Below are 25,608 nucleotides of genomic sequence, written 5' to 3'. Positions count from 1 at the left end.
GTTGTGTGTCGTCTGTGTTTCTGTGTTTCCGGCATTTCACATTGGAACACCTCATTCACCTTCCTTGTCTTCTCTCCGCCCTCCCTTTTAGGTAAGTTAAAGAGCTGCACCTGAGCCAGCCACTGATTGATTGATTGATTGATTGATTGATTGATTGATTGATTGATTGATTGATTGATTGATGCAGCACAACAGTCAAATAGTGGAGTGGAGTAGGGGAACAGCAAACAGCCAATAAAGCAGCCCGCCCGCTCGCCTGCCCGCCACAATGGACCTACCTGTGTACACTAGATGGATGTGATGGAATGTACTGTCGTCCCTACATTTCAAGAAGAAGTAAGAATTGCAGTTGCAACAAAGCCTTGCTTGCCTACAAAGAGAGCAGCAATTTGGATTTGTTACTATGTTACCTAGAAGAATAACAAACTGTGCAAGGATGGAGGTTGTAGGAGCAAGGAGAAGTTGTCTGTAAAGTTGGTGGATGCCTATTTTCCATTTTGCAGTCCCTTGTCTCCCTCTTGTGGCCTCCTGGAGGCAACTAGCTGTGCAAAAAAAAGACAGCCTGGCGGCCGGCTGTTGCAGTGTTGCCCTCTCAGGCAACACTGAGTGACTGACTGAGCCTCACCGTCTTATATAAAGTTCAGACGGAACTTTGCACGTGTCATAGTGGAGCCCTCAGGATTCCAGAGCCAGCTTTCTGACATCATAATGGGGCCTCAGAGATAAAAGCCTGGGCCCAGGCAGTGTTGGTCAGTGCTGCTCAGCAGGCAGCACTGGACTGGACTGGATTACAGCTGATACAAGGTGTGAAGGAACAAGGGGTGGCTGTGGGCATGCACTTGCTGCCGCTGCCAGTGTTTATCTGCATGGCAGCAGGGCATTTGGGCGTTGCCAGGAAGGCGTTTTTATGTAGATTCCTCCTCTTTCAGCACTGCATTGTGGTGCAAGCAAAAGAAGCAAATCCTGTCTGGCTTCCTCTCCGGCCTTTATTCACCTCCCGTGTAGCTGTGAGTGTGTGAGCCTGCAGGGCCCCATGGAATTGCCTAGAAGTAGGCTGAATCGCTGCAAGGGCTGAACAGCAGTATCGGGCAGGCTCGGGCAACGCGCGGCCCGTTCGGGTTATCGCTTCTCGGCCTTTTGGCTAAGATCAAGTGTAGTATCTGTTCTTATCAGTTTAATATCTGATACGTCCCCTATCTGGGGACCATATATTAAATGGATTTTTAGAACAGGGAGATGGAAATAGAGCTTGCTCTGTCCACTCCACGCATTGACCTGGTATTGCAGTATTTCCAGGACCGGTGCACCCTTTCCTTATGTGTTGACTAAAAGCAGATTCCAAAAGTGTTTTTTGTCTTTGCTATTGTTTCTGTCTTTCTGAAGGGATCTCCCCTTTTAATCCCATTATTTCAACACCTGTTGGACAATGCATGAGTGATAATGAGCTCATTGATTAAATGCAATTAATGAATAGATTGCCACCTCTTGTTGTGTGTCGTCTGTGTTTCTGTGTTTCCGGCATTTCACATTGGAACACCTCATTCACCTTCCTTGTCTTCTCTCCGCCCTCCCTTTTAGGTAAGTTAAAGAGCTGCACCTGAGCCAGCCACTGATTGATTGATTGATTGATTGATTGATTGATTGATTGATTGATTGATTGATTGATTGATGCAGCACAACAGTCAAATAGTGGAGTGGAGTAGGGGAACAGCAAACAGCCAATAAAGCAGCCCGCCCGCTCGCCTGCCCGCCACAATGGACCTACCTGTGTACACTAGATGGATGTGATGGAATGTACTGTCGTCCCTACATTTCAAGAAGAAGTAAGAATTGCAGTTGCAACAAAGCCTTGCTTGCCTACAAAGAGAGCAGCAATTTGGATTTGTTACTATGTTACCTAGAAGAATAACAAACTGTGCAAGGATTGAGGTTGTAGGAGCAAGGAGAAGTTGTCTGTAAAGTTGGTGGATGCCTATTTTCCATTTTGCAGTCCCTTGTCTCCCTCTTGTGGCCTCCTGGAGGCAACTAGCTGTGCAAAAAAAAGACAGCCTGGCGGCCGGCTGTTGCAGTGTTGCCCTCTCAGGCAACACTGAGTGACTGACTGAGCCTCACCGTCTTATATAAAGTTCAGACGGAACTTTGCACGTGTCATAGTGGAGCCCTCAGGATTCCAGAGCCAGCTTTCTGACATCATAATGGGGCCTCAGAGATAAAAGCCTGGGCCCAGGCAGTGTTGGTCAGTGCTGCTCAGCAGGCAGCACTGGACTGGACTGGATTACAGCTGATACAAGGTGTGAAGGAACAAGGGGTGGCTGTGGGCATGCACTTGCTGCCGCTGCCAGTGTTTATCTGCATGGCAGCAGGGCATTTGGGCGTTGCCAGGAAGGCGTTTTTATGTAGATTCCTCCTCTTTCAGCACTGCATTGTGGTGCAAGCAAAAGAAGCAAATCCTGTCTGGCTTCCTCTCCGGCCTTTATTCACCTCCCGTGTAGCTGTGAGTGTGTGAGCCTGCAGGGCCCCATGGAATTGCCTAGAAGTAGGCTGAATCGCTGCAAGGGCTGAACAGCAGTATCGGGCAGGCTCGGGCAACGCGCGGCCCGTTCGGGTTATCGCTTCTCGGCCTTTTGGCTAAGATCAAGTGTAGTATCTGTTCTTATCAGTTTAATATCTGATACGTCCCCTATCTGGGGACCATATATTAAATGGATTTTTAGAACAGGGAGATGGAAATAGAGCTTGCTCTGTCCACTCCACGCATTGACCTGGTATTGCAGTATTTCCAGGACCGGTGCACCCTTTCCTTATGTGTTGACTAAAAGCAGATTCCAAAAGTGTTTTTTGTCTTTGCTATTGTTTCTGTCTTTCTGAAGGGATCTCCCCTTTTAATCCCATTATTTCAACACCTGTTGGACAATGCATGAGTGATAATGAGCTCATTGATTAAATGCAATTAATGAATAGATTGCCACCTCTTGTTGTGTGTCGTCTGTGTTTCTGTGTTTCCGGCATTTCACATTGGAACACCTCATTCACCTTCCTTGTCTTCTCTCCGCCCTCCCTTTTAGGTAAGTTAAAGAGCTGCACCTGAGCCAGCCACTGATTGATTGATTGATTGATTGATTGATTGATTGATTGATTGATTGATGCAGCACAACAGTCAAATAGTGGAGTGGAGTAGGGGAACAGCAAACAGCCAATAAAGCAGCCCGCCCGCTCGCCTGCCCGCCACAATGGACCTACCTGTGTACACTAGATGGATGTGATGGAATGTACTGTCGTCCCTACATTTCAAGAAGAAGTAAGAATTGCAGTTGCAACAAAGCCTTGCTTGCCTACAAAGAGAGCAGCAATTTGGATTTGTTACTATGTTACCTAGAAGAATAACAAACTGTGCAAGGATGGAGGTTGTAGGAGCAAGGAGAAGTTGTCTGTAAAGTTGGTGGATGCCTATTTTCCATTTTGCAGTCCCTTGTCTCCCTCTTGTGGCCTCCTGGAGGCAACTAGCTGTGCAAAAAAAAGACAGCCTGGTGGCCGGCTGTTGCAGTGTTGCCCTCTCAGGCAACACTGAGTGACTGACTGAGCCTCACCGTCTTATATAAAGTTCAGACGGAACTTTGCACGTGTCATAGTGGAGCCCTCAGGATTCCAGAGCCAGCTTTCTGACATCATAATGGGGCCTCAGAGATAAAAGCCTGGGCCCAGGCAGTGTTGGTCAGTGCTGCTCAGCAGGCAGCACTGGACTGGACTGGATTACAGCTGATACAAGGTGTGAAGGAACAAGGGGTGGCTGTGGGCATGCACTTGCTGCCGCTGCCAGTGTTTATCTGCATGGCAGCAGGGCATTTGGGCGTTGCCAGGAAGGCGTTTTTATGTAGATTCCTCCTCTTTCAGCACTGCATTGTGGTGCAAGCAAAAGAAGCAAATCCTGTCTGGCTTCCTCTCCGGCCTTTATTCACCTCCCGTGTAGCTGTGAGTGTGTGAGCCTGCAGGGCCCCATGGATTTGCCTAGAAGTAGGCTGAATCGCTGCAAGGGCTGAACAGCAGTATCGGGCAGGCTCGGGCAACGCGCGGCACGTTCGGGTTATCGCTTCTCGGCCTTTTGGCTAAGATCAAGTGTAGTATCTGTTCTTATCAGTTTAATATCTGATACGTCCCCTATCTGGGGACCATATATTAAATGGATTTTTAGAACAGGGAGATGGAAATAGAGCTTGCTCTGTCCACTCCACGCATTGACCTGGTATTGCAGTATTTCCAGGACCGGTGCACCCTTTCCTTATGTGTTGACTAAAAGCAGATTCCAAAAGTGTTTTTTGTCTTTGCTATTGTTTCTGTCTTTCTGAAGGGATCTCCCCTTTTAATCCCATTATTTCAACACCTGTTGGACAATGCATGAGTGATAATGAGCTCATTGATTAAATGCAATTAATGAATAGATTGCCACCTCTTGTTGTGTGTCGTCTGTGTTTCTGTGTTTCCGGCATTTCACATTGGAACACCTCATTCACCTTCCTTGTCTTCTCTCCGCCCTCCCTTTTAGGTAAGTTAAAGAGCTGCACCTGAGCCAGCCACTGATTGATTGATTGATTGATTGATTGATTGATTGATTGATTGATTGATTGATTGATTGATTGATTGATTGATTGATTGATTGATGCAGCACAACAGTCAAATAGTGGAGTGGAGTAGGGGAACAGCAAACAGCCAATAAAGCAGCCCGCCCGCTCGCCTGCCCGCCACAATGGACCTACCTGTGTACACTAGATGGATGTGATGGAATGTACTGTCGTCCCTACATTTCAAGAAGAAGTAAGAATTGCAGTTGCAACAAAGCCTTGCTTGCCTACAAAGAGAGCAGCAATTTGGATTTGTTACTATGTTACCTAGAAGAATAACAAACTGTGCAAGGATGGAGGTTGTAGGAGCAAGGAGAAGTTGTCTGTAAAGTTGGTGGATGCCTATTTTCCATTTTGCAGTCCCTTGTCTCCCTCTTGTGGCCTCCTGGAGGCAACTAGCTGTGCAAAAAAAAGACAGCCTGGCGGCCGGCTGTTGCAGTGTTGCCCTCTCAGGCAACACTGAGTGACTGACTGAGCCTCACCGTCTTATATAAAGTTCAGACGGAACTTTGCACGTGTCATAGTGGAGCCCTCAGGATTCCAGAGCCAGCTTTCTGACATCATAATGGGGCCTCAGAGATAAAAGCCTGGGCCCAGGCAGTGTTGGTCAGTGCTGCTCAGCAGGCAGCACTGGACTGGACTGGATTACAGCTGATACAAGGTGTGAAGGAACAAGGGGTGGCTGTGGGCATGCACTTGCTGCCGCTGCCAGTGTTTATCTGCATGGCAGCAGGGCATTTGGGCGTTGCCAGGAAGGCGTTTTTATGTAGATTCCTCCTCTTTCAGCACTGCATTGTGGTGCAAGCAAAAGAAGCAAATCCTGTCTGGCTTCCTCTCCGGCCTTTATTCACCTCCCGTGTAGCTGTGAGTGTGTGAGCCTGCAGGGCCCCATGGAATTGCCTAGAAGTAGGCTGAATCGCTGCAAGGGCTGAACAGCAGTATCGGGCAGGCTCGGGCAACGCGCGGCCCGTTCGGGTTATCGCTTCTCGGCCTTTTGGCTAAGATCAAGTGTAGTATCTGTTCTTATCAGTTTAATATCTGATACGTCCCCTATCTGGGGACCATATATTAAATGGATTTTTAGAACAGGGAGATGGAAATAGAGCTTGCTCTGTCCACTCCACGCATTGACCTGGTATTGCAGTATTTCCAGGACCGGTGCACCCTTTCCTTATGTGTTGACTAAAAGCAGATTCCAAAAGTGTTTTTTGTCTTTGCTATTGTTTCTGTCTTTCTGAAGGGATCTCCCCTTTTAATCCCATTATTTCAACACCTGTTGGACAATGCATGAGTGATAATGAGCTCATTGATTAAATGCAATTAATGAATAGATTGCCACCTCTTGTTGTGTGTCGTCTGTGTTTCTGTGTTTCCGGCATTTCACATTGGAACACCTCATTCACCTTCCTTGTCTTCTCTCCGCCCTCCCTTTTAGGTAAGTTAAAGAGCTGCACCTGAGCCAGCCACTGATTGATTGATTGATTGATTGATTGATTGATTGATTGATTGATTGATTGATGCAGCACAACAGTCAAATAGTGGAGTGGAGTAGGGGAACAGCAAACAGCCAATAAAGCAGCCCGCCCGCTCGCCTGCCCGCCACAATGGACCTACCTGTGTACACTAGATGGATGTGATGGAATGTACTGTCGTCCCTACATTTCAAGAAGAAGTAAGAATTGCAGTTGCAACAAAGCCTTGCTTGCCTACAAAGAGAGCAGCAATTTGGATTTGTTACTATGTTACCTAGAAGAATAACAAACTGTGCAAGGATGGAGGTTGTAGGAGCAAGGAGAAGTTGTCTGTAAAGTTGGTGGATGCCTATTTTCCATTTTGCAGTCCCTTGTCTCCCTCTTGTGGCCTCCTGGAGGCAACTAGCTGTGCAAAAAAAAGACAGCCTGGCGGCCGGCTGTTGCAGTGTTGCCCTCTCAGGCAACACTGAGTGACTGACTGAGCCTCACCGTCTTATATAAAGTTCAGACGGAACTTTGCACGTGTCATAGTGGAGCCCTCAGGATTCCAGAGCCAGCTTTCTGACATCATAATGGGGCCTCAGAGATAAAAGCCTGGGCCCAGGCAGTGTTGGTCAGTGCTGCTCAGCAGGCAGCACTGGACTGGACTGGATTACAGCTGATACAAGGTGTGAAGGAACAAGGGGTGGCTGTGGGCATGCACTTGCTGCCGCTGCCAGTGTTTATCTGCATGGCAGCAGGGCATTTGGGCGTTGCCAGGAAGGCGTTTTTATGTAGATTCCTCCTCTTTCAGCACTGCATTGTGGTGCAAGCAAAAGAAGCAAATCCTGTCTGGCTTCCTCTCCGGCCTTTATTCACCTCCCGTGTAGCTGTGAGTGTGTGAGCCTGCAGGGCCCCATGGAATTGCCTAGAAGTAGGCTGAATCGCTGCAAGGGCTGAACAGCAGTATCGGGCAGGCTCGGGCAACGCGCGGCCCGTTCGGGTTATCGCTTCTCGGCCTTTTGGCTAAGATCAAGTGTAGTATCTGTTCTTATCAGTTTAATATCTGATACGTCCCCTATCTGGGGACCATATATTAAATGGATTTTTAGAACAGGGAGATGGAAATAGAGCTTGCTCTGTCCACTCCACGCATTGACCTGGTATTGCAGTATTTCCAGGACCGGTGCACCCTTTCCTTATGTGTTGACTAAAAGCAGATTCCAAAAGTGTTTTTTGTCTTTGCTATTGTTTCTGTCTTTCTGAAGGGATCTCCCCTTTTAATCCCATTATTTCAACACCTGTTGGACAATGCATGAGTGATAATGAGCTCATTGATTAAATGCAATTAATGAATAGATTGCCACCTCTTGTTGTGTGTCGTCTGTGTTTCTGTGTTTCCGGCATTTCACATTGGAACACCTCATTCACCTTCCTTGTCTTCTCTCCGCCCTCCCTTTTAGGTAAGTTAAAGAGCTGCACCTGAGCCAGCCACTGATTGATTGATTGATTGATTGATTGATTGATTGATGCAGCACAACAGTCAAATAGTGGAGTGGAGTAGGGGAACAGCAAACAGCCAATAAAGCAGCCCGCCCGCTCGCCTGCCCGCCACAATGGACCTACCTGTGTACACTAGATGGATGTGATGGAATGTACTGTCGTCCCTACATTTCAAGAAGAAGTAAGAATTGCAGTTGCAACAAAGCCTTGCTTGCCTACAAAGAGAGCAGCAATTTGGATTTGTTACTATGTTACCTAGAAGAATAACAAACTGTGCAAGGATGGAGGTTGTAGGAGCAAGGAGAAGTTGTCTGTAAAGTTGGTGGATGCCTATTTTCCATTTTGCAGTCCCTTGTCTCCCTCTTGTGGCCTCCTGGAGGCAACTAGCTGTGCAAAAAAAAGACAGCCTGGCGGCCGGCTGTTGCAGTGTTGCCCTCTCAGGCAACACTGAGTGACTGACTGAGCCTCACCGTCTTATATAAAGTTCAGACGGAACTTTGCACGTGTCATAGTGGAGCCCTCAGGATTCCAGAGCCAGCTTTCTGACATCATAATGGGGCCTCAGAGATAAAAGCCTGGGCCCAGGCAGTGTTGGTCAGTGCTGCTCAGCAGGCAGCACTGGACTGGACTGGATTACAGCTGATACAAGGTGTGAAGGAACAAGGGGTGGCTGTGGGCATGCACTTGCTGCCGCTGCCAGTGTTTATCTGCATGGCAGCAGGGCATTTGGGCGTTGCCAGGAAGGCGTTTTTATGTAGATTCCTCCTCTTTCAGCACTGCATTGTGGTGCAAGCAAAAGAAGCAAATCCTGTCTGGCTTCCTCTCCGGCCTTTATTCACCTCCCGTGTAGCTGTGAGTGTGTGAGCCTGCAGGGCCCCATGGAATTGCCTAGAAGTAGGCTGAATCGCTGCAAGGGCTGAACAGCAGTATCGGGCAGGCTCGGGCAACGCGCGGCCCGTTCGGGTTATCGCTTCTCGGCCTTTTGGCTAAGATCAAGTGTAGTATCTGTTCTTATCAGTTTAATATCTGATACGTCCCCTATCTGGGGACCATATATTAAATGGATTTTTAGAACAGGGAGATGGAAATAGAGCTTGCTCTGTCCACTCCACGCATTGACCTGGTATTGCAGTATTTCCAGGACCGGTGCACCCTTTCCTTATGTGTTGACTAAAAGCAGATTCCAAAAGTGTTTTTTGTCTTTGCTATTGTTTCTGTCTTTCTGAAGGGATCTCCCCTTTTAATCCCATTATTTCAACACCTGTTGGACAATGCATGAGTGATAATGAGCTCATTGATTAAATGCAATTAATGAATAGATTGCCACCTCTTGTTGTGTGTCGTCTGTGTTTCTGTGTTTCCGGCATTTCACATTGGAACACCTCATTCACCTTCCTTGTCTTCTCTCCGCCCTCCCTTTTAGGTAAGTTAAAGAGCTGCACCTGAGCCAGTCACTGATTGATTGATTGATTGATTGATTGATTGATTGATTGATTGATTGATTGATTGATGCAGCACAACAGTCAAATAGTGGAGTGGAGTAGGGGAACAGCAAACAGCCAATAAAGCAGCCCGCCCGCTCGCCTGCCCGCCACAATGGACCTACCTGTGTACACTAGATGGATGTGATGGAATGTACTGTCGTCCCTACATTTCAAGAAGAAGTAAGAATTGCAGTTGCAACAAAGCCTTGCTTGCCTACAAAGAGAGCAGCAATTTGGATTTGTTACTATGTTACCTAGAAGAATAACAAACTGTGCAAGGATGGAGGTTGTAGGAGCAAGGAGAAGTTGTCTGTAAAGTTGGTGGATGCCTATTTTCCATTTTGCAGTCCCTTGTCTCCCTCTTGTGGCCTCCTGGAGGCAACTAGCTGTGCAAAAAAAAGACAGCCTGGCGGCCGGCTGTTGCAGTGTTGCCCTCTCAGGCAACACTGAGTGACTGACTGAGCCTCACCGTCTTATATAAAGTTCAGACGGAACTTTGCACGTGTCATAGTGGAGCCCTCAGGATTCCAGAGCCAGCTTTCTGACATCATAATGGGGCCTCAGAGATAAAAGCCTGGGCCCAGGCAGTGTTGGTCAGTGCTGCTCAGCAGGCAGCACTGGACTGGACTGGATTACAGCTGATACAAGGTGTGAAGGAACAAGGGGTGGCTGTGGGCATGCACTTGCTGCCGCTGCCAGTGTTTATCTGCATGGCAGCAGGGCATTTGGGCGTTGCCAGGAAGGCGTTTTTATGTAGATTCCTCCTCTTTCAGCACTGCATTGTGGTGCAAGCAAAAGAAGCAAATCCTGTCTGGCTTCCTCTCCGGCCTTTATTCACCTCCCGTGTAGCTGTGAGTGTGTGAGCCTGCAGGGCCCCATGGAATTGCCTAGAAGTAGGCTGAATCGCTGCAAGGGCTGAACAGCAGTATCGGGCAGGCTCGGGCAACGCGCGGCCCGTTCGGGTTATCGCTTCTCGGCCTTTTGGCTAAGATCAAGTGTAGTATCTGTTCTTATCAGTTTAATATCTGATACGTCCCCTATCTGGGGACCATATATTAAATGGATTTTTAGAACAGGGAGATGGAAATAGAGCTTGCTCTGTCCACTCCACGCATTGACCTGGTATTGCAGTATTTCCAGGACCGGTGCACCCTTTCCTTATGTGTTGACTAAAAGCAGATTCCAAAAGTGTTTTTTGTCTTTGCTATTGTTTCTGTCTTTCTGAAGGGATCTCCCCTTTTAATCCCATTATTTCAACACCTGTTGGACAATGCATGAGTGATAATGAGCTCATTGATTAAATGCAATTAATGAATAGATTGCCACCTCTTGTTGTGTGTCGTCTGTGTTTCTGTGTTTCCGGCATTTCACATTGGAACACCTCATTCACCTTCCTTGTCTTCTCTCCGCCCTCCCTTTTAGGTAAGTTAAAGAGCTGCACCTGAGCCAGCCACTGATTGATTGATTGATTGATTGATTGATTGATTGATTGATGCAGCACAACAGTCAAATAGTGGAGTGGAGTAGGGGAACAGCAAACAGCCAATAAAGCAGCCCGCCCGCTCGCCTGCCCGCCACAATGGACCTACCTGTGTACACTAGATGGATGTGATGGAATGTACTGTCGTCCCTACATTTCAAGAAGAAGTAAGAATTGCAGTTGCAACAAAGCCTTGCTTGCCTACAAAGAGAGCAGCAATTTGGATTTGTTACTATGTTACCTAGAAGAATAACAAACTGTGCAAGGATGGAGGTTGTAGGAGCAAGGAGAAGTTGTCTGTAAAGTTGGTGGATGCCTATTTTCCATTTTGCAGTCCCTTGTCTCCCTCTTGTGGCCTCCTGGAGGCAACTAGCTGTGCAAAAAAAAGACAGCCTGGCGGCCGGCTGTTGCAGTGTTGCCCTCTCAGGCAACACTGAGTGACTGACTGAGCCTCACCGTCTTATATAAAGTTCAGACGGAACTTTGCACGTGTCATAGTGGAGCCCTCAGGATTCCAGAGCCAGCTTTCTGACATCATAATGGGGCCTCAGAGATAAAAGCCTGGGCCCAGGCAGTGTTGGTCAGTGCTGCTCAGCAGGCAGCACTGGACTGGACTGGATTACAGCTGATACAAGGTGTGAAGGAACAAGGGGTGGCTGTGGGCATGCACTTGCTGCCGCTGCCAGTGTTTATCTGCATGGCAGCAGGGCATTTGGGCGTTGCCAGGAAGGCGTTTTTATGTAGATTCCTCCTCTTTCAGCACTGCATTGTGGTGCAAGCAAAAGAAGCAAATCCTGTCTGGCTTCCTCTCCGGCCTTTATTCACCTCCCGTGTAGCTGTGAGTGTGTGAGCCTGCAGGGCCCCATGGAATTGCCTAGAAGTAGGCTGAATCGCTGCAAGGGCTGAACAGCAGTATCGGGCAGGCTCGGGCAACGCGCGGCCCGTTCGGGTTATCGCTTCTCGGCCTTTTGGCTAAGATCAAGTGTAGTATCTGTTCTTATCAGTTTAATATCTGATACGTCCCCTATCTGGGGACCATATATTAAATGGATTTTTAGAACAGGGAGATGGAAATAGAGCTTGCTCTGTCCACTCCACGCATTGACCTGGTATTGCAGTATTTCCAGGACCGGTGCACCCTTTCCTTATGTGTTGACTAAAAGCAGATTCCAAAAGTGTTTTTTGTCTTTGCTATTGTTTCTGTCTTTCTGAAGGGATCTCCCCTTTTAATCCCATTATTTCAACACCTGTTGGACAATGCATGAGTGATAATGAGCTCATTGATTAAATGCAATTAATGAATAGATTGCCACCTCTTGTTGTGTGTCGTCTGTGTTTCTGTGTTTCCGGCATTTCACATTGGAACACCTCATTCACCTTCCTTGTCTTCTCTCCGCCCTCCCTTTTAGGTAAGTTAAAGAGCTGCACCTGAGCCAGCCACTGATTGATTGATTGATTGATTGATTGATTGATTGATTGATTGATTGATTGATTGATGCAGCACAACAGTCAAATAGTGGAGTGGAGTAGGGGAACAGCAAACAGCCAATAAAGCAGCCCGCCCGCTCGCCTGCCCGCCACAATGGACCTACCTGTGTACACTAGATGGATGTGATGGAATGTACTGTCGTCCCTACATTTCAAGAAGAAGTAAGAATTGCAGTTGCAACAAAGCCTTGCTTGCCTACAAAGAGAGCAGCAATTTGGATTTGTTACTATGTTACCTAGAAGAATAACAAACTGTGCAAGGATGGAGGTTGTAGGAGCAAGGAGAAGTTGTCTGTAAAGTTGGTGGATGCCTATTTTCCATTTTGCAGTCCCTTGTCTCCCTCTTGTGGCCTCCTGGAGGCAACTAGCTGTGCAAAAAAAAGACAGCCTGGCGGCCGGCTGTTGCAGTGTTGCCCTCTCAGGCAACACTGAGTGACTGACTGAGCCTCACCGTCTTATATAAAGTTCAGACGGAACTTTGCACGTGTCATAGTGGAGCCCTCAGGATTCCAGAGCCAGCTTTCTGACATCATAATGGGGCCTCAGAGATAAAAGCCTGGGCCCAGGCAGTGTTGGTCAGTGCTGCTCAGCAGGCAGCACTGGACTGGACTGGATTACAGCTGATACAAGGTGTGAAGGAACAAGGGGTGGCTGTGGGCATGCACTTGCTGCCGCTGCCAGTGTTTATCTGCATGGCAGCAGGGCATTTGGGCGTTGCCAGGAAGGCGTTTTTATGTAGATTCCTCCTCTTTCAGCACTGCATTGTGGTGCAAGCAAAAGAAGCAAATCCTGTCTGGCTTCCTCTCCGGCCTTTATTCACCTCCCGTGTAGCTGTGAGTGTGTGAGCCTGCAGGGCCCCATGGAATTGCCTAGAAGTAGGCTGAATCGCTGCAAGGGCTGAACAGCAGTATCGGGCAGGCTCGGGCAACGCGCGGCCCGTTCGGGTTATCGCTTCTCGGCCTTTTGGCTAAGATCAAGTGTAGTATCTGTTCTTATCAGTTTAATATCTGATACGTCCCCTATCTGGGGACCATATATTAAATGGATTTTTAGAACAGGGAGATGGAAATAGAGCTTGCTCTGTCCACTCCACGCATTGACCTGGTATTGCAGTATTTCCAGGACCGGTGCACCCTTTCCTTATGTGTTGACTAAAAGCAGATTCCAAAAGTGTTTTTTGTCTTTGCTATTGTTTCTGTCTTTCTGAAGGGATCTCCCCTTTTAATCCCATTATTTCAACACCTGTTGGACAATGCATGAGTGATAATGAGCTCATTGATTAAATGCAATTAATGAATAGATTGCCACCTCTTGTTGTGTGTCGTCTGTGTTTCTGTGTTTCCGGCATTTCACATTGGAACACCTCATTCACCTTCCTTGTCTTCTCTCCGCCCTCCCTTTTAGGTAAGTTAAAGAGCTGCACCTGAGCCAGCCACTGATTGATTGATTGATTGATTGATTGATTGATTGATTGATTGATTGATTGATTGATTGATGCAGCACAACAGTCAAATAGTGGAGTGGAGTAGGGGAACAGCAAACAGCCAATAAAGCAGCCCGCCCGCTCGCCTGCCCGCCACAATGGACCTACCTGTGTACACTAGATGGATGTGTTGGAATGTACTGTCGTCCCTACATTTCAAGAAGAAGTAAGAATTGCAGTTGCAACAAAGCCTTGCTTGCCTACAAAGAGAGCAGCAATTTGGATTTGTTACTATGTTACCTAGAAGAATAACAAACTGTGCAAGGATGGAGGTTGTAGGAGCAAGGAGAAGTTGTCTGTAAAGTTGGTGGATGCCTATTTTCCATTTTGCAGTCCCTTGTCTCCCTCTTGTGGCCTCCTGGAGGCAACTAGCTGTGCAAAAAAAAGACAGCCTGGCGGCCGGCTGTTGCAGTGTTGCCCTCTCAGGCAACACTGAGTGACTGACTGAGCCTCACCGTCTTATATAAAGTTCAGACGGAACTTTGCACGTGTCATAGTGGAGCCCTCAGGATTCCAGAGCCAGCTTTCTGACATCATAATGGGGCCTCAGAGATAAAAGCCTGGGCCCAGGCAGTGTTGGTCAGTGCTGCTCAGCAGGCAGCACTGGACTGGACTGGATTACAGCTGATACAAGGTGTGAAGGAACAAGGGGTGGCTGTGGGCATGCACTTGCTGCCGCTGCCAGTGTTTATCTGCATGGCAGCAGGGCATTTGGGCGTTGCCAGGAAGGCGTTTTTATGTAGATTCCTCCTCTTTCAGCACTGCATTGTGGTGCAAGCAAAAGAAGCAAATCCTGTCTGGCTTCCTCTCCGGCCTTTATTCACCTCCCGTGTAGCTGTGAGTGTGTGAGCCTGCAGGGCCCCATGGAATTGCCTAGAAGTAGGCTGAATCGCTGCAAGGGCTGAACAGCAGTATCGGGCAGGCTCGGGCAACGCGCGGCCCGTTCGGGTTATCGCTTCTCGGCCTTTTGGCTAAGATCAAGTGTAGTATCTGTTCTTATCAGTTTAATATCTGATACGTCCCCTATCTGGGGACCATATATTAAATGGATTTTTAGAACAGGGAGATGGAAATAGAGCTTGCTCTGTCCACTCCACGCATTGACCTGGTATTGCAGTATTTCCAGGACCGGTGCACCCTTTCCTTATGTGTTGACTAAAAGCAGATTCCAAAAGTGTTTTTTGTCTTTGCTATTGTTTCTGTCTTTCTGAAGGGATCTCCCCTTTTAATCCCATTATTTCAACACCTGTTGGACAATGCATGAGTGATAATGAGCTCATTGATTAAATGCAATTAATGAATAGATTGCCACCTCTTGTTGTGTGTCGTCTGTGTTTCTGTGTTTCCGGCATTTCACATTGGAACACCTCATTCACCTTCCTTGTCTTCTCTCCGCCCTCCCTTTTAGGTAAGTTAAAGAGCTGCACCTGAGCCAGCCACTGATTGATTGATTGATTGATTGATTGATTGATTGATTGATTGATTGATGCAGCACAACAGTCAAATAGTGGAGTGGAGTAGGGGAACAGCAAACAGCCAATAAAGCAGCCCGCCCGCTCGCCTGCCCGCCACAATGGACCTACCTGTGTACACTAGATGGATGTGATGGAATGTACTGTTGTCCCTACATTTCAAGAAGAAGTAAGAATTGCAGTTGCAACAAAGCCTTGCTTGCCTACAAAGAGAGCAGCAATTTGGATTTGTTACTATGTTACCTAGAAGAATAACAAACTGTGCAAGGATGGAGGTTGTAGGAGCAAGGAGAAGTTGTCTGTAAAGTTGGTGGATGCCTATTTTCCATTTTGCAGTCCCTTGTCTCCCTCTTGTGGCCTCCTGGAGGCAACTAGCTGTGCAAAAAAAAGACAGCCTGGCGGCCGGCTGTTGCAGTGTTGCCCTCTCAGGCAACACTGAGTGACTGACTGAGCCTCACCGTCTTATATAAAGTTCAGACGGAACTTTGCACGTGTCATAGTGGAGCCCTCAGGATTCCAGAGCCAGCTTTCTGACATCATAATGGGACCTCAGAGATAAAAGCCTGGGCCCAGGCAGTGTTGGTCAGTGCTGCTCAGCAGGCAGCACTGGACTGGACTGGATTACAGCTGATACAAGGTGTGAAGGAACAAGGGGTGGCTGTGGGCATGCACTTGCTGCCGCTGCCAGTGTTTATCTGCATGGCAGCAGGGCATTTGGGCGTTGCCAGGAAGGCGTTTTTATGTAGATTCCTCCTCTTTCAGCACTGCATTGTGGTGCAAGCAAAAGAAGCAAATCCTGTCTGGCTTCCTCTCCGGCCTTTATTCACCTCCCGTGTAGCTGTGAGTGTGTGAGCCTGCAGGGCCCCATGGAATTGCCTAGAAGTAGGCTGAATCGCTGCAAGGGCTGAACAGCAGTATCGGGCAGGCTCGGGCAACGCGCGGCCCGTTCGGGTTATCGCTTCTCGGCCTTTTGGCTAAGATCAAGTGTAGTATCTGTTCTTATCAGTTTAATATCTGATACGTCCCCTATCTGGGGACCATATATTAAATGGATTTTTAGAACAGGGAGATGGAAATAGAGCTTGCTCTGTCCACTCCACGCATTGACCTGGTATTGCAGTATTTCCAGGACCGGTGCACCCTTTCCTTATGTGTTGACTAAAAGCAGATTCCAAAAGTGTTTTTTGTCTTTGCTATTGTTTCTGTCTTTCTGAAGGGATCTCCCCTTTTAATCCCATTATTTCAACACCTGTTGGACAATGCATGAGTGATAATGAGCTCATTGATTAAATGCAATTAATGAATAGATTGCCACCTCTTGTTGTGTGTCGTCTGTGTTTCTGTGTTTCCGGCATTTCACATTGGAACACCTCATTCACCTTCCTTGTCTTCTCTCCGCCCTCCCTTTTAGGTAAGTTAAAGAGCTGCACCTGAGCCAGCCACTGATTGATTGATTGATTGATTGATTGATTGATTGATTGATTGATGCAGCACAACAGTCAAATAGTGGAGTGGAGTAGGGGAACAGCAAACAGCCAATAAAGCAGCCCGCCCGCTCGCCTGCCCGCCACAATGGACCTACCTGTGTACACTAGATGGATGTGATGGAATGTACTGTCGTCCCTACATTTCAAGAAGAAGTAAGAATTGCAGTTGCAACAAAGCCTTGCTTGCCTACAAAGAGAGCAGCAATTTGGATTTGTTACTATGTTACCTAGAAGAATAACAAACTGTGCAAGGATGGAGGTTGTAGGAGCAAGGAGAAGTTGTCTGTAAAGTTGGTGGATGCCTATTTTCCATTTTGCAGTCCCTTGTCTCCCTCTTGTGGCCTCCTGGAGGCAACTAGCTGTGCAAAAAAAAGACAGCCTGGCGGCCGGCTGTTGCAGTGTTGCCCTCTCAGGCAACACTGAGTGACTGACTGAGCCTCACCGTCTTATATAAAGTTCAGACGGAACTTTGCACGTGTCATAGTGGAGCCCTCAGGATTCCAGAGCCAGCTTTCTGACATCATAATGGGGCCTCAGAGATAAAAGCCTGGGCCCAGGCAGTGTTGGTCAGTGCTGCTCAGCAGGCAGCACTGGACTGGACTGGATTACAGCTGATACAAGGTGTGAAGGAACAAGGGGTGGCTGTGGGCATGCACTTGCTGCCGCTGCCAGTGTTTATCTGCATGGCAGCAGGGCATTTGGGCGTTGCCAGGAAGGCGTTTTTATGTAGATTCCTCCTCTTTCAGCACTGCATTGTGGTGCAAGCAAAAGAAGCAAATCCTGTCTGGCTTCCTCTCCGGCCTTTATTCACCTCCCGTGTAGCTGTGAGTGTGTGAGCCTGCAGGGCCCCATGGAATTGCCTAGAAGTAGGCTGAATCGCTGCAAGGGCTGAACAGCAGTATCGGGCAGGCTCGGGCAACGCGCGGCCCGTTCGGGTTATCGCTTCTCGGCCTTTTGGCTAAGATCAAGTGTAGTATCTGTTCTTATCAGTTTAATATCTGATACGTCCCCTATCTGGGGACCATATATTAAATGGATTTTTAGAACAGGGAGATGGAAATAGAGCTTGCTCTGTCCACTCCACGCATTGACCTGGTATTGCAGTATTTCCAGGACCGGTGCACCCTTTCCTTATGTGTTGACTAAAAGCAGATTCCAAAAGTGTTTTTTGTCTTTGCTATTGTTTCTGTCTTTCTGAAGGGATCTCCCCTTTTAATCCCATTATTTCAACACCTGTTGGACAATGCATGAGTGATAATGAGCTCATTGATTAAATGCAATTAATGAATAGATTGCCACCTCTTGTTGTGTGTCGTCTGTGTTTCTGTGTTTCCGGCATTTCACATTGGAACACCTCATTCACCTTCCTTGTCTTCTCTCCGCCCTCCCTTTTAGGTAAGTTAAAGAGCTGCACCTGAGCCAGCCACTGATTGATTGATTTATTGATTGATTGATTGATTGATTGATTGATTGATTGATTGATTGATTGATTGATGCAGCACAACAGTCAAATAGTGGAGTGGAGTAGGGGAACAGCAAACAGCCAATAAAGCAGCCCGCCCGCTCGCCTGCCCGCCACAATGGACCTACCTGTGTACACTAGATGGATGTGATGGAATGTACTGTCGTCCCTACATTTCAAGAAGAAGTAAGAATTGCAGTTGCAACAAAGCCTTGCTTGCCTACAAAGAGAGCAGCAATTTGGATTTGTTACTATGTTACCTAGAAGAATAACAAACTGTGCAAGGATGGAGGTTGTAGGAGCAAGGAGAAGTTGTCTGTAAAGTTGGTGGATGCCTATTTTCCATTTTGCAGTCCCTTGTCTCCCTCTTGTGGCCTCCTGGAGGCAACTAGCTGTGCAAAAAAAAGACAGCCTGGCGGCCGGCTGTTGCAGTGTTGCCCTCTCAGGCAACACTGAGTGACTGACTGAGCCTCACCGTCTTATATAAAGTTCAGACGGAACTTTGCACGTGTCATAGTGGAGCCCTCAGGATTCCAGAGCCAGCTTTCTGACATCATAATGGGGCCTCAGAGATAAAAGCCTGGGCCCAGGCAGTGTTGGTCAGTGCTGCTCAGCAGGCAGCACTGGACTGGACTGGATTACAGCTGATACAAGGTGTGAAGGAACAAGGGGTGGCTGTGGGCATGCACTTGCTGCCGCTGCCAGTGTTTATCTGCATGGCAGCAGGGCATTTGGGCGTTGCCAGGAAGGCGTTTTTATGTAGATTCCTCCTCTTTCAGCACTGCATTGTGGTGCAAGCAAAAGAAGCAAATCCTGTCTGGCTTCCTCTCCGGCCTTTATTCACCTCCCGTGTAGCTGTGAGTGTGTGAGCCTGCAGGGCCCCATGGAATTGCCTAGAAGTAGGCTGAATCGCTGCAAGGGCTGAACAGCAGTATCGGGCAGGCTCGGGCAACGCGCGGCCCGTTCGGGTTATCGCTTCTCGGCCTTTTGGCTAAGATCAAGTGTAGTATCTGTTCTTATCAGTTTAATATCTGATACGTCCCCTATCTGGGGACCATATATTAAATGGATTTTTAGAACAGGGAGATGGAAATAGAGCTTGCTCTGTCCACTCCACGCATTGACCTGGTATTGCAGTATTTCCAGGACCGGTGCACCCTTTCCTTATGTGTTGACTAAAAGCAGATTCCAAAAGTGTTTTTTGTCTTTGCTATTGTTTCTGTCTTTCTGAAGGGATCTCCCCTTTTAATCCCATTATTTCAACACCTGTTGGACAATGCATGAGTGATAATGAGCTCATTGATTAAATGCAATTAATGAATAGATTGCCACCTCTTGTTGTGTGTCGTCTGTGTTTCTGTGTTTCCGGCATTTCACATTGGAACACCTCATTCACCTTCCTTGTCTTCTCTCCGCCCTCCCTTTTAGGTAAGTTAAAGAGCTGCACCTGAGCCAGCCACTGATTGATTGATTGATTGATTGATTGATTGATTGATTGATTGATTGATTGATTGATTGATGCAGCACAACAGTCAAATAGTGGAGTGGAGTAGGGGAACAGCAAACAGCCAATAAAGCAGCCCGCCCGCTCGCCTGCCCGCCACAATGGACCTACCTGTGTACACTAGATGGATGTGATGGAATGTACTGTCGTCCCTACATTTCAAGAAGAAGTAAGAATTGCAGTTGCAACAAAGCCTTGCTTGCCTACAAAGAGAGCAGCAATTTGGATTTGTTACTATGTTACCTAGAAGAATAACAAACTGTGCAAGGATGGAGGTTGTAGGAGCAAGGAGAAGTTGTCTGTAAAGTTGGTGGATGCCTATTTTCCATTTTGCAGTCCCTTGTCTCCCTCTTGTGGCCTCCTGGAGGCAACTAGCTGTGCAAAAAAAAGACAGCCTGGCGGCCGGCTGTTGCAGTGTTGCCCTCTCAGGCAACACTGAGTGACTGACTGAGCCTCACCGTCTTATATAAAGTTCAGACGGAACTTTGCACGTGTCATAGTGGAGCCCTCAGGATTCCAGAGCCAGCTTTCTGACATCATAATGGGGCCTCAGAGATAAAAGCCTGGGCCCAGGCAGTGTTGGTCAGTGCTGCTCAGCAGGCAGCACTGGACTGGACTGGATTACAGCTGATACAAGGTGTGAAGGAACAAGGGGTGGCTGTGGGCATGCACTTGCTGCCGCTGCCAGTGTTTATCTGCATGGCAGCAGGGCATTTGGGCGTTGCCAGGAAGGCGTTTTTATGTAGATTCCTCCTCTTTCAGCACTGCATTGTGGTGCAAGCAAAAGAAGCAAATCCTGTCTGGCTTCCTCTCCGGCCTTTATTCACCTCCCGTGTAGCTGTGAGTGTGTGAGCCTGCAGGGCCCCATGGAATTGCCTAGAAGTAGGCTGAATCGCTGCAAGGGCTGAACAGCAGTTCGGGCAGGCTCGGGCAACGCGCGGCCCGTTCGGGTTATCGCTTCTCGGCCTTTTGGCTAAGATCAAGTGTAGTATCTGTTCTTATCAGTTTAATATCTGATACGTCCCCTATCTGGGGACCATATATTAAATGGATTTTTAGAACAGGGAGATGGAAATAGAGCTTGCTCTGGTCCACTCCACGCATTGACCTGGTATTGCAGTATTTCCAGGACCGGTGCACCCTTTCCTTATGTGTTGACTAAAAGCAGATTCCAAAAGTGTTTTTTGTCTTTGCTATTGTTTCTGTCTTTCTGAAGGGATCTCCCCTTTTAATCCCATTATTTCAACACCTGTTGGACAATGCATGAGTGATAATGAGCTCATTGATTAAATGCAATTAATGAATAGATTGCCACCTCTTGTTGTGTGTCGTCTGTGTTTCTGTGTTTCCGGCATTTCACATTGGAACACCTCATTCACCTTCCTTGTCTTCTCTCCGCCCTCCCTTTTAGGTAAGTTAAAGAGCTGCACCTGAGCCAGCCACTGATTGATTGATTGATTGATTGATTGATTGATTGATTGATTGATTGATTGATTGATTGATTGCAGCACAACAGTCAAATAGTGGAGTGGAGTAGGGGAACAGCAAACAGCCAATAAAGCAGCCCGCCCGCTCGCCTGCCCGCCACAATGGACCTACCTGTGTACACTAGATGGATGTGATGGAATGTACTGTCGTCCCTACATTTCAAGAAGAAGTAAGAATTGCAGTTGCAACAAAGCCTTGCTTGCCTACAAAGAGAGCAGCAATTTGGATTTGTTACTATGTTACCTAGAAGAATAACAAACTGTGCAAGGATGGAGGTTGTAGGAGCAAGGAGAAGTTGTCTGTAAAGTTGGTGGATGCCTATTTTCCATTTTGCAGTCCCTTGTCTCCCTCTTGTGGCCTCCTGGAGGCAACTAGCTGTGCAAAAAAAAGACAGCCTGGCGGCCGGCTGTTGCAGTGTTGCCCTCTCAGGCAACACTGAGTGACTGACTGAGCCTCACCGTCTTATATAAAGTTCAGACGGAACTTTGCACGTGTCATAGTGGAGCCCTCAGGATTCCAGAGCCAGCTTTCTGACATCATAATGGGGCCTCAGAGATAAAAGCCTGGGCCCAGGCAGTGTTGGTCAGTGCTGCTCAGCAGGCAGCACTGGACTGGACTGGATTACAGCTGATACAAGGTGTGAAGGAACAAGGGGTGGCTGTGGGCATGCACTTGCTGCCGCTGCCAGTGTTTATCTGCATGGCAGCAGGGCATTTGGGCGTTGCCAGGAAGGCGTTTTTATGTAGATTCCTCCTCTTTCAGCACTGCATTGTGGTGCAAGCAAAAGAAGCAAATCCTGTCTGGCTTCCTCTCCGGCCTTTATTCACCTCCCGTGTAGCTGTGAGTGTGTGAGCCTGCAGGGCCCCATGGAATTGCCTAGAAGTAGGCTGAATCGCTGCAAGGGCTGAACAGCAGTATCGGGCAGGCTCGGGCAACGCGCGGCCCGTTCGGGTTATCGCTTCTCGGCCTTTTGGCTAAGATCAAGTGTAGTATCTGTTCTTATCAGTTTAATATCTGATACGTCCCCTATCTGGGGACCATATATTAAATGGATTTTTAGAACAGGGAGATGGAAATAGAGCTTGCTCTGTCCACTCCACGCATTGACCTGGTATTGCAGTATTTCCAGGACCGGTGCACCCTTTCCTTATGTGTTGACTAAAAGCAGATTCCAAAAGTGTTTTTTGTCTTTGCTATTGTTTCTGTCTTTCTGAAGGGATCTCCCCTTTTAATCCCATTATTTCAACACCTGTTGGACAATGCATGAGTGATAATGAGCTCATTGATTAAATGCAATTAATGAATAGATTGCCACCTCTTGTTGTGTGTCGTCTGTGTTTCTGTGTTTCCGGCATTTCACATTGGAACACCTCATTCACCTTCCTTGTCTTCTCTCCGCCCTCCCTTTTAGGTAAGTTAAAGAGCTGCACCTGAGCCAGCCACTGATTGATTGATTGATTGATTGATTGATTGATTGATTGATTGATTGATTGATTGATGCAGCACAACAGTCAAATAGTGGAGTGGAGTAGGGGAACAGCAAACAGCCAATAAAGCAGCCCGCCCGCTCGCCTGCCCGCCACAATGGACCTACCTGTGTACACTAGATGGATGTGATGGAATGTACTGTCGTCCCTACATTTCAAGAAGAAGTAAGAATTGCAGTTGCAACAAAGCCTTGCTTGCCTACAAAGAGAGCAGCAATTTGGATTTGTTACTATGTTACCTAGAAGAATAACAAACTGTGCAAGGATGGAGGTTGTAGGAGCAAGGAGAAGTTGTCTGTAAAGTTGGTGGATGCCTATTTTCCATTTTGCAGTCCCTTGTCTCCCTCTTGTGGCCTCCTGGAGGCAACTAGCTGTGCAAAAAAAAGACAGCCTGGCGGCCGGCTGTTGCAGTGTTGCCCTCTCAGGCAACACTGAGTGACTGACTGAGCCTCACCGTCTTATATAAAGTTCAGACGGAACTTTGCACGTGTCATAGTGGAGCCCTCAGGATTCCAGAGCCAGCTTTCTGACATCATAATGGGGCCTCAGAGATAAAAGCCTGGGCCCAGGCAGTGTTGGTCAGTGCTGCTCAGCAGGCAGCACTGGACTGGACTGGATTACAGCTGATACAAGGTGTGAAGGAACAAGGGGTGGCTGTGGGCATGCACTTGCTGCCGCTGCCAGTGTTTATCTGCATGGCAGCAGGGCATTTGGGCGTTGCCAGGAAGGCGTTTTTATGTAGATTCCTCCTCTTTCAGCACTGCATTGTGGTGCAAGCAAAAGAAGCAAATCCTGTCTGGCTTCCTCTCCGGCCTTTATTCACCTCCCGTGTAGCTGTGAGTGTGTGAGCCTGCAGGGCCCCATGGAATTGCCTAGAAGTAGGCTGAATCGCTGCAAGGGCTGAACAGCAGTATCGGGCAGGCTCGGGCAACGCGCGGCCCGTTCGGGTTATCGCTTCTCGGCCTTTTGGCTAAGATCAAGTGTAGTATCTGTTCTTATCAGTTTAATATCTGATACGTCCCCTATCTGGGGACCATATATTAAATGGATTTTTAGAACAGGGAGATGGAAATAGAGCTTGCTCTGTCCACTCCACGCATTGACCTGGTATTGCAGTATTTCCAGGACCGGTGCACCCTTTCCTTATGTGTTGACTAAAAGCAGATTCCAAAAGTGTTTTTTGTCTTTGCTATTGTTTCTGTCTTTCTGAAGGGATCTCCCCTTTTAATCCCATTATTTCAACACCTGTTGGACAATGCATGAGTGATAATGAGCTCATTGATTAAATGCAATTAATGAATAGATTGCCACCTCTTGTTGTGTGTCGTCTGTGTTTCTGTGTTTCCGGCATTTCACATTGGAACACCTCATTCACCTTCCTTGTCTTCTCTCCGCCCTCCCTTTTAGGTAAGTTAAAGAGCTGCACCTGAGCCAGCCACTGATTGATTGATTGATTGATTGATTGATTGATTGATTGATTGATTGATTGATGCAGCACAACAGTCAAATAGTGGAGTGGAGTAGGGGAACAGCAAACAGCCAATAAAGCAGCCCGCCCGCTCGCCTGCCCGCCACAATGGACCTACCTGTGTACACTAGATGGATGTGATGGAATGTACTGTCGTCCCTACATTTCAAGAAGAAGTAAGAATTGCAGTTGCAACAAAGCCTTGCTTGCCTACAAAGAGAGCAGCAATTTGGATTTGTTACTATGTTACCTAGAAGAATAACAAACTGTGCAAGGATGGAGGTTGTAGGAGCAAGGAGAAGTTGTCTGTAAAGTTGGTGGATGCCTATTTTCCATTTTGCAGTCCCTTGTCTCCCTCTTGTGGCCTCCTGGAGGCAACTAGCTGTGCAAAAAAAAGACAGCCTGGCGGCCGGCTGTTGCAGTGTTGCCCTCTCAGGCAACACTGAGTGACTGACTGAGCCTCACCGTCTTATATAAAGTTCAGACGGAACTTTGCACGTGTCATAGTGGAGCCCTCAGGATTCCAGAGCCAGCTTTCTGACATCATAATGGGGCCTCAGAGATAAAAGCCTGGGCCCAGGCAGTGTTGGTCAGTGCTGCTCAGCAGGCAGCACTGGACTGGACTGGATTACAGCTGATACAAGGTGTGAAGGAACAAGGGGTGGCTGTGGGCATGCACTTGCTGCCGCTGCCAGTGTTTATCTGCATGGCAGCAGGGCATTTGGGCGTTGCCAGGAAGGCGTTTTTATGTAGATTCCTCCTCTTTCAGCACTGCATTGTGGTGCAAGCAAAAGAAGCAAATCCTGTCTGGCTTCCTCTCCGGCCTTTATTCACCTCCCGTGTAGCTGTGAGTGTGTGAGCCTGCAGGGCCCCATGGAATTGCCTAGAAGTAGGCTGAATCGCTGCAAGGGCTGAACAGCAGTATCGGGCAGGCTCGGGCAACGCGCGGCCCGTTCGGGTTATCGCTTCTCGGCCTTTTGGCTAAGATCAAGTGTAGTATCTGTTCTTATCAGTTTAATATCTGATACGTCCCCTATCTGGGGACCATATATTAAATGGATTTTTAGAACAGGGAGATGGAAATAGAGCTTGCTCTGTCCACTCCACGCATTGACCTGGTATTGCAGTATTTCCAGGACCGGTGCACCCTTTCCTTATGTGTTGACTAAAAGCAGATTCCAAAAGTGTTTTTTGTCTTTGCTATTGTTTCTGTCTTTCTGAAGGGATCTCCCCTTTTAATCCCATTATTTCAACACCTGTTGGACAATGCATGAGTGATAATGAGCTCATTGATTAAATGCAATTAATGAATAGATTGCCACCTCTTGTTGTGTGTCGTCTGTGTTTCTGTGTTTCCGGCATTTCACATTGGAACACCTCATTCACCTTCCTTGTCTTCTCTCCGCCCTCCCTTTTAGGTAAGTTAAAGAGCTGCACCTGAGCCAGCCACTGATTGATTGATTGATTGATTGATTGATTGATTGATTGATTGATTGATTGATGCAGCACAACAGTCAAATAGTGGAGTGGAGTAGGGGAACAGCAAACAGCCAATAAAGCAGCCCGCCCGCTCGCCTGCCCGCCACAATGGACCTACCTGTGTACACTAGATGGATGTGATGGAATGTACTGTCGTCCCTACATTTCAAGAAGAAGTAAGAATTGCAGTTGCAACAAAGCCTTGCTTGCCTACAAAGAGAGCAGCAATTTGGATTTGTTACTATGTTACCTAGAA

General features: G+C 47.7%; 17 non-coding genes across 17 annotated transcripts; all 17 read left to right on the top strand.

The window, feature by feature from the left end:
* Positions 1–1,121: 1,121 nt before the first annotated feature.
* LOC142695869 (U2 spliceosomal RNA) lies at positions 1,122–1,312 on the top strand. The gene has a single exon (XR_012863887.1). It is a non-coding gene; the product is annotated as a U2 spliceosomal RNA (small nuclear RNA).
* Positions 1,313–2,608: 1,296 nt separating this feature from the next.
* LOC142695868 (U2 spliceosomal RNA) lies at positions 2,609–2,799 on the top strand. The gene has a single exon (XR_012863886.1). It is a non-coding gene; the product is annotated as a U2 spliceosomal RNA (small nuclear RNA).
* A 1,284-nt stretch (positions 2,800–4,083) lies between these two features.
* LOC142695867 (U2 spliceosomal RNA) lies at positions 4,084–4,274 on the top strand. Its single transcript, XR_012863885.1, has one exon. It is a non-coding gene; the product is annotated as a U2 spliceosomal RNA (small nuclear RNA).
* A 1,320-nt stretch (positions 4,275–5,594) lies between these two features.
* LOC142695864 (U2 spliceosomal RNA) lies at positions 5,595–5,785 on the top strand. Its single transcript, XR_012863884.1, has one exon. It is a non-coding gene; the product is annotated as a U2 spliceosomal RNA (small nuclear RNA).
* A 1,288-nt stretch (positions 5,786–7,073) lies between these two features.
* On the top strand, positions 7,074–7,264 carry LOC142695863 (U2 spliceosomal RNA). The gene has a single exon (XR_012863883.1). It is a non-coding gene; the product is annotated as a U2 spliceosomal RNA (small nuclear RNA).
* Positions 7,265–8,536: 1,272 nt separating this feature from the next.
* On the top strand, positions 8,537–8,727 carry LOC142695861 (U2 spliceosomal RNA). Its single transcript, XR_012863881.1, has one exon. It is a non-coding gene; the product is annotated as a U2 spliceosomal RNA (small nuclear RNA).
* Positions 8,728–10,019: 1,292 nt separating this feature from the next.
* LOC142695860 (U2 spliceosomal RNA) lies at positions 10,020–10,210 on the top strand. The gene has a single exon (XR_012863880.1). It is a non-coding gene; the product is annotated as a U2 spliceosomal RNA (small nuclear RNA).
* Positions 10,211–11,486: 1,276 nt separating this feature from the next.
* LOC142695859 (U2 spliceosomal RNA) lies at positions 11,487–11,677 on the top strand. The gene has a single exon (XR_012863879.1). It is a non-coding gene; the product is annotated as a U2 spliceosomal RNA (small nuclear RNA).
* A 1,292-nt stretch (positions 11,678–12,969) lies between these two features.
* LOC142695858 (U2 spliceosomal RNA) lies at positions 12,970–13,160 on the top strand. Its single transcript, XR_012863878.1, has one exon. It is a non-coding gene; the product is annotated as a U2 spliceosomal RNA (small nuclear RNA).
* A 1,296-nt stretch (positions 13,161–14,456) lies between these two features.
* On the top strand, positions 14,457–14,647 carry LOC142695857 (U2 spliceosomal RNA). The gene has a single exon (XR_012863877.1). It is a non-coding gene; the product is annotated as a U2 spliceosomal RNA (small nuclear RNA).
* A 1,284-nt stretch (positions 14,648–15,931) lies between these two features.
* Positions 15,932–16,122, top strand: LOC142695856 (U2 spliceosomal RNA). The gene has a single exon (XR_012863876.1). It is a non-coding gene; the product is annotated as a U2 spliceosomal RNA (small nuclear RNA).
* A 1,280-nt stretch (positions 16,123–17,402) lies between these two features.
* Positions 17,403–17,593, top strand: LOC142695855 (U2 spliceosomal RNA). Its single transcript, XR_012863875.1, has one exon. It is a non-coding gene; the product is annotated as a U2 spliceosomal RNA (small nuclear RNA).
* A 1,304-nt stretch (positions 17,594–18,897) lies between these two features.
* Positions 18,898–19,088, top strand: LOC142695853 (U2 spliceosomal RNA). The gene has a single exon (XR_012863874.1). It is a non-coding gene; the product is annotated as a U2 spliceosomal RNA (small nuclear RNA).
* A 1,295-nt stretch (positions 19,089–20,383) lies between these two features.
* Positions 20,384–20,575, top strand: LOC142696041 (U2 spliceosomal RNA). The gene has a single exon (XR_012864043.1). It is a non-coding gene; the product is annotated as a U2 spliceosomal RNA (small nuclear RNA).
* A 1,297-nt stretch (positions 20,576–21,872) lies between these two features.
* LOC142695852 (U2 spliceosomal RNA) lies at positions 21,873–22,063 on the top strand. The gene has a single exon (XR_012863873.1). It is a non-coding gene; the product is annotated as a U2 spliceosomal RNA (small nuclear RNA).
* Positions 22,064–23,355: 1,292 nt separating this feature from the next.
* Positions 23,356–23,546, top strand: LOC142695851 (U2 spliceosomal RNA). Its single transcript, XR_012863872.1, has one exon. It is a non-coding gene; the product is annotated as a U2 spliceosomal RNA (small nuclear RNA).
* A 1,288-nt stretch (positions 23,547–24,834) lies between these two features.
* On the top strand, positions 24,835–25,025 carry LOC142695849 (U2 spliceosomal RNA). The gene has a single exon (XR_012863870.1). It is a non-coding gene; the product is annotated as a U2 spliceosomal RNA (small nuclear RNA).
* The last annotated feature ends 583 nt before the right edge of the window (positions 25,026–25,608 follow it).

The sequence above is a fragment of the Rhinoderma darwinii genome, assembly GCF_050947455.1.
Source record: "Rhinoderma darwinii isolate aRhiDar2 chromosome 5 unlocalized genomic scaffold, aRhiDar2.hap1 SUPER_5_unloc_49, whole genome shotgun sequence".
NCBI lineage: Eukaryota > Metazoa > Chordata > Amphibia > Anura > Rhinodermatidae > Rhinoderma > Rhinoderma darwinii.
Note: the sequence above shows the minus strand (reverse complement) of the source record. Positions and strands in the feature narration are given on the sequence as shown.